Here is a 14,275-nt window from a genome sequence, read left to right as displayed (position 1 = left end):
TTTTTTGTTATTAATATATTTCTAAATATATATCAATATTACTTAACCTTGTATATTGAAATATTTTATTTATAATTCATGTTGATTTTTTTATTAATAATTATTTTTAAACGACACATATTAATTTTATATTAAAAATAAATAAAGTGAACATCTTCCTTTTATTACAAAATAGTTGAACTTTTTTAAGTTTAATTATTTCTTTTTAGCATTGAAATTCTTTTCTATCTCTATATTTATATATATGAATTTGACATTGAAATAAACTAACATAGATATTCAAATAGTTTATTTAATTTTTTAATTGAATTTTTTTCACAAAATATAAGAATTATTATGAATCATGAAAATATAATATTTCTTTTTACTTTCAATTACTTTATCCCCTCTCTAAAGTTGATAAAAATTTATCTTACTTCAGACATTATTTATGCTTAAGAGTGACAGTGAAATATTTTTACCACATTCCCTTCATATTATGAACTTAGAAAGTACAGTTGAATGATATTATTGATGTTTCATAATGTTTTTAATTAAAATTAACCAAAAATGCATATTCAATTTCTTTTTATATAAAAACTAGTATTTTTTTTATTCAGAAAATATTTGATTTTTATCTTAAAAAAAGTAGTGTGAACTCAAGGTTGAGTAAGGAAGAAAATATTTTATTTTTATTTTAAAAAGGATAGTGTCAACTCAAGTTTGAATAAAAGAGGAATTTTAGATCTCCCTCACATTGGGCTATAAAAGCCACCTTTACACACAACAAATACCATTTGAATTTAATATCAATACATATTTTAGTATAATAATAACTACGATTTCAAAACTAAATGTTAGTATTTATTTTAATTATTATATATTTTAATTATAAAATTATAATATTTTTATAATATTAAAAATTATTAAAAATAAAAATATAATAAGTTTTAAAACTTAATATGAAATTTTATAAATTCATAATTTATATATATATATATATATAATTTATTTTTTGGACTATGATAATTTTAGACATTAAGTTGGTGCATGAGACTTCTTGACTATGAAACTAATGATCCCAAAATCTTAAAGTCTACTGAGGTCTATATGATGTTAAATGATGACAGTTAATTTCTATTGAAACCAATGTGGTGTGTGTGTGTCATCTTAAGAAGGTAAATGATTACCAAGAATTCTTTATAATTTTATTTCTATGTTGAAAAAGCATTAAGGAAAATTTCAAAGATCATTATAATTTTTATAATTTTACTAAATTGAAAGGCCAAGAAGGTTGGTAATATGACAAATATCTTCAAAATAGATTCAATGTGAGTATATGATGGACAATATAGGAGAGTGTTTTTTTATCTTCAAAGATCATAATGTCAGAGGTGACAAACTGATATTATTTTGGAAACTAACCAACACCCCTCTCTTGAGTTTCGGTGTAGTTTTAGTGAGTATTCCCACCTACTCCAAGTCATCCCATAAAACAAAGAAGAAATTTTGAATTTAAATTGTCTCCAAAAGTCAAGTCGGCCCTCCAAGAAGTATAAGTCTGCAAGCCCCAAAAGTCATACTTGTTCAGGCTCATCAAATGACTATATAAAGGTTACTCGTCCTCCTCCTCGAGGAACTATTTCGAATCACACATCAAATACATTCTTCTATTCATATATATGGAGTGAGAGAAAAAGGAGACCAAAAGTTGACTAGAACAAGCCAATATTGACTGAGTTATCACTGGTAGAAAATGAAACATTAGTGACTAGGTGACTAAAGAAGTAAGTCACCACATCTTTTCCAAGTGAAATACTACCAAAAAAGAGCAATATTAAGTGACTGAACTAAAAATGAATAACATAAACGACTAATTTAGTCCTTGGTTAAGTATATGACTAGCTAATAAATATTACAACTAAAAATGACTAACATAAATGACTAATTTAGCATAGGAACAAAAATATGACTACCTAACAAGTACTACAATAATATGAATAAGTCACTTATGCTAGTCATTTTAATTGTGTCACTTTAGCAATTTAAACTTACAAGTGATAGGGAATTCAAAGGTTGTTATAGACTCACTGAAAGGTTATACTTCCTTAAACACTTCTTTAATGGATAATTGGATGATTATATTTATGAACCTTATTAGAATATTCATGGTTATATCTTTGGATCACATTTATAGAGAATTAAATTCAAAGACTGACATATTATACAAAATGGGAGTGGGATTACAACTGGGTCAAACGCATTATGAAGAATACCCGCAAGGAGAAATGTTGGTTAATTAGTAGAGGACACATTTCGTTTAGTTGAAGACTTAACTTTTCATGCATATCTACATTTTTTATTATCATGGTCATATCCATTGAACTTAGAATACTAGTTTTTAACATGGATATCAAGTTGTTTATCTAGTTTGAACATACATTATTATTATTTATCATTGTAAAAGAATTTATTAGTATTATTTATTATGCTTATGTATATATCTCATCTCTATTTTTTATCTCAGCCTGACTTTACACGTGTGGAGAGAGGCTCAAATTTTGTTTTTTTTCTTTTCTGGCCATTTTGTTGGACAACAGATCAAATTTTTCTGTAGAGGAGCATGAGGCCGAAATTGGGCCTAGTTGACTAGAGTTGACCAAAACTTTCTGAGTAGCAGTTTGACTAGGCTTGTAGATAGTTTGACCAGGTTTGACTTGGGTTTTGTTGCTGGTTAGTTTGACTTTATTTATATTTCAAAGATTAGATTGCATCTCTTGTTGCATTGGATGATTTCCCAAAGAAAATGTTGCTAGGTTTTTCCTTAGAAGAGGGTTTTACCATGACAAAATTGTGTGTCTCTTGTATTTGGTTATCTCTTTATGATCCAACTTTCATTATTTTTTCTAATTTTGATATCTTATGTGTAATTTCTTAATGATGAATGTCAACACAAGGATGAAATTAAGAAATCATTAGAAGTAATTATCAGATTAAAAGGTCTTGTAAAACTCAACATGGTATGAAAGTGTGGGTGAAAGAGCAACCTTGAAAAATCTATCTTGTTTGAAGTTATCCTTTGTTATCCATTCCCATATTTCTGAGTCCAATCACCATTCTCAAGAATCATCCTAATGTAGTTCTATTCCAAGCTCTGTTCGTGATTGAAAGGAGGATGACTTACATCACAAAAGGAGGACGTAAGGAAAACTTTCCTTTTTGTTTGTCCAAGTTTATGCATGACTATGAAATAGGGCCAAAGTCCTAGGCTAAAGGCCAAAAGGCCTCAGGCTATCTCTTAGTAGGATGAAATGCCTCATGACTAAGCCACAATAAGGAAAAAATGCAGGCAAAAGGTGGACGAGAGATCTTGAGGGGTGATCAAAAGAAGTTGAGAATCCTATGAAGACAGACCCAAGATATCTCAATCCAGTGAAGAGAGGTTTGTTGAATTTTGTTAAAAGTCACATAAAGGAGCCTCTCTTGTAAGTTAAGGTGGGATTTGACTAATGCCTTATTGAACTCAAAACTATATTGCTAAACTTCTTATTTGTTTCAAGAGAGTTATATCCAAAGGGAGAGAAGACCTCAAGATCCTAATTCATTTCCTAAAGGGGAATATCCACAATGGAAGGAGGTCTAGAATCGTCTGAGTTCTAGATCTAGATTACATGTTTAGTGCCCGATCTTACAAAATGACAATAAAATTTCATCGTTTATAAGTGTGAAGTGTTTTCAATATTCGCGAAGAACCATTTCAGGTATCACATTCTCATACAAAATGAATTTTGCTTTTTTTTCCTCGGTTGATATGAAAGATATTGAAGCATCTTATTTTTTATGAAGCATTCCTTATTTACCTGCAATATTTGGTTTTCTAATACTAGTCAACAAAGAGGTAGATTATAATCCTAACAAAGGATCATTATACATTTTCTTGGACCAGATGGAGCATTCCTTTTTTCACTGATAACATCACCTTGTTGACAACTTCATTTCATATGCAAAGGCATGGGACTCCATGGCACATTCTTGTTTTATGATGAACTATCCATCTTTATTGTCTACAAGAAGAAAATTTTCACATAATATATTTCATGATATTGTTTGCCTCAAGGTTTGTAAACCCTAGAATACTAAAAAATATTAATAAGGGTTTTGCATGCTATTATCCATGTATTTGTGTACTATAGAAAGATGTTGTAAGGTCACTACCTCACAACTGTTATTCTTTAGCATATAAGCCATCTTGAAGTAATGACTTCATCACAATTTTGAATTTGGATAAGGCCTAAAGGCAAGATAAGTCTTGTGTTTTTGGCATATTGAAGTGATCCAGGTGGTTCTAGAAATGCTTAGAATTCAGAAGTGACTCAGAAAAGGCTCAAAAATCAAAGTTCTTGGATTTCACCCAAACCAAGACTATATTGCAGTGTTCATCTTCCTGATTGCAACGGTGTGAACGAAACTCAAATCCAAGTTCATATGCTCAAGATATTCGCAGTGAATTTTTGGTCAAACTAGGCCCAGTGGAACAAAAGACAAGTAATCTATACCTCTCTCTTCCTTTGATTATTATTGTTTTACTATTAGTTAACCTTGTGTCTTTATTTCTTTTGTTTTTTCATAGTCGTTTCTTCCATGACCTCCTAATGAGGGTTTTAGGTACATTGTGAATGCCACCAAGGATATGGAAGTAGATGGAAGCATTGGAAGATTGAAGCAATGTTTGTGGTAAGAGGATTCTCCTAGGATCATTGATTTGTGTTCAAGAGGGAGAAATTGTACTGACATCTATAATCATACTTGATGACTACAAGGGATCCTAGTTCAAAGGGAGTAGTTAGGCTAGTAAGTTTGAAGGATGTCATAACAAAGGAAATTATATTGAGACATGAAGGGAAGTCAGTGGTAACTTCCAAATGAATCTACAAGATCAAGCATATAGTAGGTGGCAACATAAAGTGAGATTCATGGCAAGAAGGTTCTCCTAGAAAGAGGGAGAGGATGATGAGGAAATATTTGCTCAAATTGTTGGAAGAACTCACATGCTAGAGGGAGAAACTAATATTGCTACAACATGATCCGATTTAGCGTCAGGTAGCTATGGTTATGGATCCAGTGAAATTGGTCAGTTTATGTTTGAGTCAAGGCATATGGCACAACATGTGTTGAGGTTTCAACATGGCACATGTCTAAAATTATGAAGTACAACTGTAGGAATATAAGATCGGGAAGGAAGTGCAGATCACAATGTTGTTTTAGGATGAGAAGGAAGCAAACATTTGCTGCACTCAACTTTGTAGAAGTTGAGTATATTTTAGCTAGTTTAGTAAGTTGTGAAGTAATATGGCTGCAAAAGCTACTTACAATCTTGTTTGAACAGGTGCAAGAGATGACCATGAAGACATATCAAAGCACATTGAGATAGAGTATCACTATATATGAGACATTATACAAAAGGGAGTAGTAAGGATCCAATGCAATTTTCGTAGATGAGTATGATGCTTACATTCTCACAAAGCCTATGTTCTAGGGTAAAGTTTGAATACTTCAAAGACAAGCTTTGAGTAGTTGAGAATGCTTCCCTTAGTTAGAGGGAGTGTTCATGTTATAGCATCAAGAACAAAAATTATTCCTAGGTCAAAGGTACTAACTAGGTTTCTATTTAATGTGGTTAGGGAGAATGGTCTCGAGATCATTAAGGCCTAGAGTGCTCCATATTGGAGTGAGCGCCAAAATGGCCTAGAGTGCTCCATATTGGAGTGAGTGTCGAAATGGTCCAAAGAGCATCAAGGCCCAAAGTGCTCCCCTAAATTTCCAAGATGTACTTGGCTAGTGGTAGAGTGAGTGCTTTAACATCGTGTAGTGTATTATCATTCAATTGGCATGCAAGAATTGTAATGGCCCATGGTTTCAACATAGGTCACAAGTGGTTGATGACTTGGATAATTGGTGACCTAGGACTAGTCTTGACCCGAGAAGGCGAAAAGGCTAGTGGGACCCCATAAGGCCTTTGGCGAGTGGGTGACTAGATGCATTTGCAAAGAGGATGTGTCTAGTGGGTGGCTAGATTTCATTGAATGATGTTGACCGTGTATGCTTTCCACATGGTTTTGTAATAGAAAATGAGGTGGATGGATTCATAATAGCAAGCTCTTTCAACCTTTTCTTGGGATGGAGAAATTTTTCAACAATGAGATACATTTGAAGAAGTCAAAGTGAATACCTCCCAAGCTAAGAGAGAGTGTTGAATTCTGGGGTAGCTAAAATCAGTATTCCCAACTACTATAGTTTGACCCATAAAACAAAGAAGAAATTTTGAATTTAAATTGTCTCCAAAAATCAAGTTGGCCCTCCAAAAAGTACAAGTCAGCTAGCCCCAAAAAAACACCTATTCAGATTCATGAGATAACTATGTAAAGAATACTTGTCACCTCTTCAAGCCACTAATTCAAATCACACATTAAATATATTATTTTGTTCATCTATGTGAAGAAAAGAGAGAAAAAGGATAATGAAGTTCACCATAACTGTACAGTGTTGAGTGAGCTGTCCTATCTCTATCTTGACCTCATTTTGACGACGACGACACTGTTGAGTGAGCTATCCTATCCCTATCTTGACCTCATTTTGACTTCACACGTGTGTAGAGAGGCTGAAGTTTTTTTCCCTGAGCATTTTGTTGGGAATTAGATAATTGTTTTCCGTAGAGGAGCAGGAGGTCGAAATTTGACCTAGATAAATACCCACCCTTGTATTCCAGTGGGCGGAAGACGTTTCTGTGGGCTGAGGATTCGAGGATTCAGCCGTGCAACTGTGTTATGCAAGACAATCCTCCTGTGCTTATTATTAAGAGAAAGTTCGGTGGACGGCCCATTGTCATAAAGTGGTTCTTCCTCTTTGTATTTTCTGTATGTACGTAAAGTATCCAAATGAAATCCGTTCCAACCAATATAGATGCATATCCCCTTTATATTTTCTGTCTGTACGTAAAGTTTATGAATCAAATCCGTTCCGACCAATATAAATGCATGTAAGAAACGCGAACGTGACTTAGGCTGTTCATAACCACAAACAGAGAATCTAACAGGAAAGTAGAACAAATCGAGAGGGACAGGGAGAGTCCTTGTTCCTCACCTCCACTGATTTGAAAGGGCCTCGGAGAACCATTGACTAGCACTGAAACAACTTAGGTACATGAATGCCACCTTAAGGCCTAAACCGTAATTCATTTCGTTACAATTTGGATGAACGAGAAGTTCTATTGTGCTTTTAAACGTTGATTCTTGATATCAACAGAAGAATGAGATTTCATCGCAATTATTACACCATTGATGGTTTCCTTTAACAAATAATGTCTACTCCCAAGCAATCATTTTATGTGTGAACGGAAGCAACCAATTTTGAAATAGCGTTAGATAAATATTGTAGGTTACAATATTGCAAAGTCATATTTTTATCATCATTACATTTACAAAAATGCAGAGGAAAATTAAATTAATTAATATTATCTATCTATATATATTAAATTGAAAATTCAGAGAAAAATTAAAATGGAAATAATAATAATAAAAAAATCACAAAAATAAATTAAAAAAAAAATAGTAACTAAAAGAAATGGAAGTTAACCTCAATCAATTACTTTATAAATAAATAAATTTAAATAATAACAAAAAATGAATTCTCAATCTTAAACTATAAGTAAGCAACATAGTAGATTTTGGTAAAATAAACTAATACACAATCCAAATTGAATGTGTAATACAATACCTATGGCAAATATATATAAAAAAATAAAAAATAAAATATATATATATATATATATATATATATATAACATAGTAGATTTTTTGCGGCCTGGAGTATGCTGTAAAACTGCTTCTGCTTGGCTAAGAGCTCGTCTTCCTCGGACGTAAGGAAACAGGTTAACGGCCCAAGACCCAGAGGCATCTGGCAGGAGTGAGAGCCTGCTCCCGATTACGGACCACTAGCAGGGTTATGCCAGGTGGCGTGCTTTTCCTATTTAACAGTGATGAGTCAACCCAGCATTCGCAGATAGCAGCCAGAGATAGTTGTCCTCACTGTTGGTTTGACACCTGAGTTGATAGGTTTTACCACCTTCGGAAAAAAAACATAGTAGATTTTGGTAAAATAAACTAATACACATCCAAATTGAATGTGTAATACAATACCTATGGAAAATAAAAAAAATAAAATATATATATATATATATTTGTAAGTCCAACTTCTTACTCAATCTGGGGATAGCACAAGATTTGAACTCAAGACTTCTCATTTAGTGAGACTTCATTTCCATGCATTATTTTTTTGGTAAGTCCAACTTCTCACTCGAATAGAGGGATAGCACAAGATTTGAACCCAATACTTCCGACTTAGTGAAACTTCATCCATGGCCATTACCAATTAAACGAGCTACCCCAAACTAACATAATTTTCTGTGTTTTTAATATTTACTAAATCAATTTAAATATGTTTTAATTAAAATGGGTTTCTATGTTCACAAAATTAGATCAGATATGTTTTAACTTTGAACTTAGTGAACGGTTAAACTTTTAGGCTCTTCGCGTATTTAAAAAGGTTTAAATAAATTAGTGTGGTTTTCAGAGTCTAAATATAATTTTTATATTAATATAATTTTATTGGTTTTATATATATATATATATATATATATATATATATATATATTTTATAGAGTTTTTTATTAATAAAAAAGGTTGTGTATAATTGGTTATAATTGAGATTTAGGTTGGAAGTAGGCCATATTGAGACTGAACAACATAGTGGCAAAAGACTACCCTTCATCATGAAAATTAAGACTGAGTGTTGAGCCATAGAAATTCATACCCAAATAGAAGACACATCAAGAGAAACACTTTCCCTCCACAAAACAGATTTTCTACTATCACTAGAACTTACAAAGGCATATGAACACCATGGAAGAATGAACACTATAATATAAGAGATACACAGTGATAGAGATATACACAAGAGCATAGACTACAAGGTCTGTTGAATGAATGCCCAACAAATAAAAAACAAAATCACCATCACCTAAAATAAGAGCGAAGAACTGAATCCAAAATCTCGATAGTTGGCTCTAGGTCTTCCAGTCGAAGAACAACGTCGATGGAGACGTGTAGGTGCACTATTACGTGGTGAAGATTGCAATTTTCTATGAATTTCCCATTTGTCATCCAATGATGACACTTTGCTTTTTTCCTCCACAGATTGACGAATTAAATGATATTTCTGTTCCAGTGCTTGTCTCTTCTTCTCTCTCTGAATGAGACTCTTTCTCGCCATAATAGTTCAGTCGGGACTATTACCCTAAGAAATGCATATAAGTTGAATTAGTTATATCCCAAAAATGAACCAATAAGAATAAAATTATAAACCCACGAGATCATCATGTATTTGCATTAGAAGAGTCAGGGTCCAGAGAGAATAGAACAAGAGTTTTCCCACTATGAGCAGTGGGATCCGTGAGGTCACTAGAGAAAAATTTTGAAACCATAACTGATTCCACCTTTGCCATGCGAGAATCAACATCGTTGAGACAAAAGCAGATGTTACAGACCATACATTTAATATCCTTGAGAGAGGATAATACATTATAAGTCTTAATCTATTCTTTCGTAAACAAAAGCCTCAAGAAAGTAGAAGTTTGTTGATTGAGAGCAAGAGAATTGAAGAAGTGCAACATCCGCCTACGAAATTGACTCAAATTAGGAAACCACTTAACATGAAGTTTATAATTTTGAGAAGAATCAGCAGAAATCACATAGAGATATTTTTGTCGACGTGTTTCGAACCAACCAGTGTGGTTCATCGTCAGGACAAGTTGAATGAGTAGATCTTGCTATGCAATATAAATAGATCGGGCAGAATATCCAATGACCAAATTTCTAGACCAGGTAACGGCTAGAATAATGACATCCAGATTTGACCACGAAACGGCTAGTTTGACCATGAAGGCTATAAACCAAATTTTATTCAAATCAGTTAATTCGGCTATTAATTTTCTTATTAAAATAAACATAAATGGACAATTTTATAAATATATATTGAAATAAGTGAGTTAATATACTATAATCATAAAGTAATTAAAAAAGAGAATAGTTAACTATATTTTAAATAGAATATAAGTTAATTATATTTTAAATAAAATACCAGTTAAAGGGAGATTTAAATCTTAATCTAAATTAAGTAAATAAATAAATCAATTAATTATTTCTCAAAGATGTTATATAAATATTAGTTAGTTGTATAAGTTAAAAATAGAACAATCTATAAATAGTTAATTCTATTTTAAAATATAAGCTAAAAGGACATATAATTATAAATATATATTAAAATAAATAAATTAGATTCATATTCATAGTCAAAGAGTATCCTGATATAAAAATATTAGAGAATTACAATATTAATTCATAATTTATTAAGGGTAAAAATTAGTATATTAGTTTTAAATTCCAATTCCATCACCGGAAATTTAGGGAAGCCCTTGAGATTGAAAAAAGGCCGAACAATCTCAATAGAGAGGATGGCTGGATCAAGTTGCTGGTCCCAGCCCTCTCCTCCTAGTTGTTTTCTCCCTTAAATTTTTTTTTTCATCTATTTATTTATTTATTTATTTTAAATTTTTTCTTTCTTTTCTTTTTCTTGAATTCTCTAATATTTATATATTCAAGCTCTTTGCTTTTAAATTAAAATTAATATTTTATTTTATTTTATTTTATTTTTATTTTTATTTATTTATTTATTTATTTTATTTTATTTTAGTTTAGTTTATTTTATTTTTAACTTTTATTTTTATTTTTTTTAATACGTGAATTCTCTACCCTTTGAATTTTAAATTAAATTTAATATTTTATTTATTTTTATTTTTATTTTTATTTTTATTTTATTTATTTATTTATTTAATTTTAGTTTTTATTTTTATTTTTTATTTTTTATTTTTTATTTTTTATTTTTTATTTTTTATTTTTTATTTTTTTATTTTTAATTTTTGTATTTGTATTTTTATTTTTATTTTTATTTTTATTTTTATTATTATTATTATTATTATTTCTTAATTTAGTTTATAATTAATTTAAAACTAATATACTAATTTTTACCCTTAATAAATTATGAATTAATATTGTAATTCTCTAATATTTTTATATCAGGATACTCTTTGACTATGAATATGAACCTAATTTATTTATTTTAATATATATTATAATTATATGTCCTTTTAGCTTATATTTTAAAATAGAAGTAACTATTTATAGATTGTTCTATTTTTAACTTATACAACTAACTAATATTTATATAACATCTTTGATAAATAATTAATTGATTTATTTATTTACTTAATTTAGATTAAGATTTAAATCTCTCTTTAACTGGTATTTTATTTAAAATATCATTAACTTATATTTTATTTAAAATATAGTTAACTATTCTCTTTTTTAATTGCTTTATGATTATAGTATATTAACTCACTTATTTGAAAGGTAACTATTATGCCAAATTCACATGAGTGTGAGAGAACAAATGATGGCTCTCTGCCGGAAAGATGAAGTTATTGGGGTATTCATGGGAGGATGCAGGATGGCGATCGCAGCAGGGAGGTCTCGGCAGCTGGCGCAGAGCCAGATCTAGGCCCGTAGGGCCGAGGATAGGGCCCATCAACAATGGACGGGGAGTAGGTATCGGCAGTCTACTTCGCTCCGGTGGAAGATAGGTAGGATATCGGCAGGTGGAGGTTGTCTTATGCCAAGTACAGACACCTGGAGGACATAGCAGCTGTAAATCGAGAAGGTAATTTTCTGCAGGGGAAAATAGGAATAGGAATTTTCGGACAGTGACTTCTCAGCCCTCGACAAGCCGACAACGAACTGCATCCAGCAAGTAACCATGGTTAATCCGGATGAGGGTATTGACCTAGACCCAACTATGGAGGATATTCTCTCTGTCTGGGGGAAAGACCCAACAGCTCAGAACGTTGAACATTACTTTGGAACGGTGGAAGCCCTAGCCTCTCCTCCGTTCTGTTCGGAGTCAGAAAGATCGTCCCATATACTCTCCATTACGGCCAAGGATCTGCAAGAAACAGCAACAGTGCATCAGGGAGGAAAGCTTCAACATCTGCTTCAGAGATCGAGCCAGAGAAACCCTCAGACAAGCCCGATCAACCCACACTTTGGGAGCAAAGGGAAATTAGGGTTTGCAGGACCGATTCTTTCCGGCGGATTGGAAGATATTGTTAACCTCGGAGCAAAGTTAGGGCATAGCCCGGTAGGAGACGCGGGAAGACCTGCAACCATCACAAGGGTTTCAATTGCAGCAAGCAGAAATAGCCCAAAAGAGATTGGAGGGCCGGATCAGGGTCCCGTAGAATCCCAGGAACCAAGGGGGGAAGATAGGCGAACAAATCAGGGGTTTCAGGTAACTAATCAGACTCTGTTTGAATCTCTAAATCTTCATCCAAATTCTTCGAAGGAGAACTGTCTGGAGGCTAGTCCTCTCACCCAGATCTCTGGCCCTAGCTCACTCAGAGGGCAGCAGGAGAATGAAGCCCTAGGAGACATCCCCAGAGGAACAAAACCCACAGAAGGGCAAAGGAAAAAACAGAGACTGATTAAATCCCAAGGGGTAGAAGGAAACCTGGTGTTGGGGATGGACGTCCAAATTGAAGAAGTGTTGGAGGTAGCTGAAAGTACCCTGGTCGGTAGAGCAAGAGGAAAGAAATTTTCATCCGAATACATCCAATCTTGGGGGAAGCGGAATTGGCAAACGGACCTAATCAGAGATTTTTGGGTTTTGACACTAGTAAAAGGATGGTTCTCGGTCAGTTTCGAAAACAAAGAAGCAGCAGAATGGGTATTGAAGAGGAACTGGTCACTTGGGAACATTCCGGTGCTGTTCAAAAAATGGAGCCCCATGTTCGATGCAGCTCATGAAAAAGCTGATGTTTTCCCGGTTTGGGTAAGAGCGCCAGGCTTGCCATCGTTCCTCTGGGTTGAATCGGTGTTTAAGGCGATCGGGAACAGACTGGGTACTTATTTGGAGGCTGATATGTCTTTTCAGGAAACACACAACAGGGCAATGGCTCGGATTCTGGTAAGCCTTAATCCTAGCGGAGGTTTGGCAGAGAAGATCAATCTTCAATATAAGGACTATGTTTTTGAACAAATCCTGGATTATGAGTACTTGCCGTTCCGCTGCCACCGTTGCCACGAATACGGGCACCTGGCTAAGGAATGTCCCTTAGGAAGACGGTGGAGGAGGTTCCAGCGAACGAGGGAGAGGACGGAAAAGATCTATAGGCGCCCTCAGTTTCAAAATAACAAGGAGGTTTCTGTAGCTCAGGAAGAGGAAATAATGGACATAGACCCGCAGCAGGGGAGCCAAGATCAGGAAGCAGACCTTCAGGTACCTCCGAAGGAATTGCCAGAAGACGGAACGGGTCTAGGGGAAGCAAAGAAGACCGAGGACGAGGCTCCACCGAGCACATCTCCAAGCCCAGCCGAGGATCCAAAGGGTATGATCTTGAATCCAAATCATTCTTCTCTTATTGAAAATAAAGACGAATGCTTGGATGAATGTTTAGCTACTGATCCGATCAATAATTCTTCCCCTTCTGAATTAATTGTTAAAAATGTAAGCATGGACGATGGCAATTTGGAAAATTGTATTGAAAACTTATCGGCCGCTATTCCTTCCCTGGATTTGAATTGTGATGGGTGCTGCCTTGAATCCTCCTCCCAGGCCCAGCAACCTCAATGCCCCTATAACCTCCGCTCTCTGGTATCCAAACCCGTTTCTATGTCTTCCGTGGGGGGCATAGATCCCTCCTCATCCCTGAGCCAGCCCGGGAAAAAAAGGGGTAGAAAATCTAGACTCGGCCAAAGTCCAGGCTATTTTCGATGTGGCAGATGGGAAGCAACAATCTATCACAGGGGCACTTAGAGCAGTGCAAAGCCCCGCTCCTGCTTTAAAATGATCATAACCTCTTGGAACTGTAGGGGTTTAGCCAGCAAACCCAAAAAACTGGCTCTTAGGGAGTTAGTTATGAACTCTAAGGTGGATGTGCTCCTTCTTCAGGAGACTCTGGGGAAAGGGGAGGACATTGAATCAATGCTCAAAGCACTTCTTCCAGGATGGAAATTTACAGCCATGGATTCTGACGGCCACTCAGGAGGTTTGGCTGTAGGAATCAGAGAAGGCAGAATTAAGATCTGGAATCAATGGGGAATGAAGCAGGTGATGGGGATTGAGTGTCAAT

The sequence above is a fragment of the Pinus tabuliformis genome, chromosome 5_1 (assembly GCF_031772625.1).
Source record: "Pinus tabuliformis cultivar Carrire ecotype Pingquan chromosome 5_1, CPIR1, whole genome shotgun sequence".
Classification (NCBI taxonomy): domain Eukaryota; kingdom Viridiplantae; phylum Streptophyta; class Pinopsida; order Pinales; family Pinaceae; genus Pinus; species Pinus tabuliformis.
Note: the sequence above shows the minus strand (reverse complement) of the source record.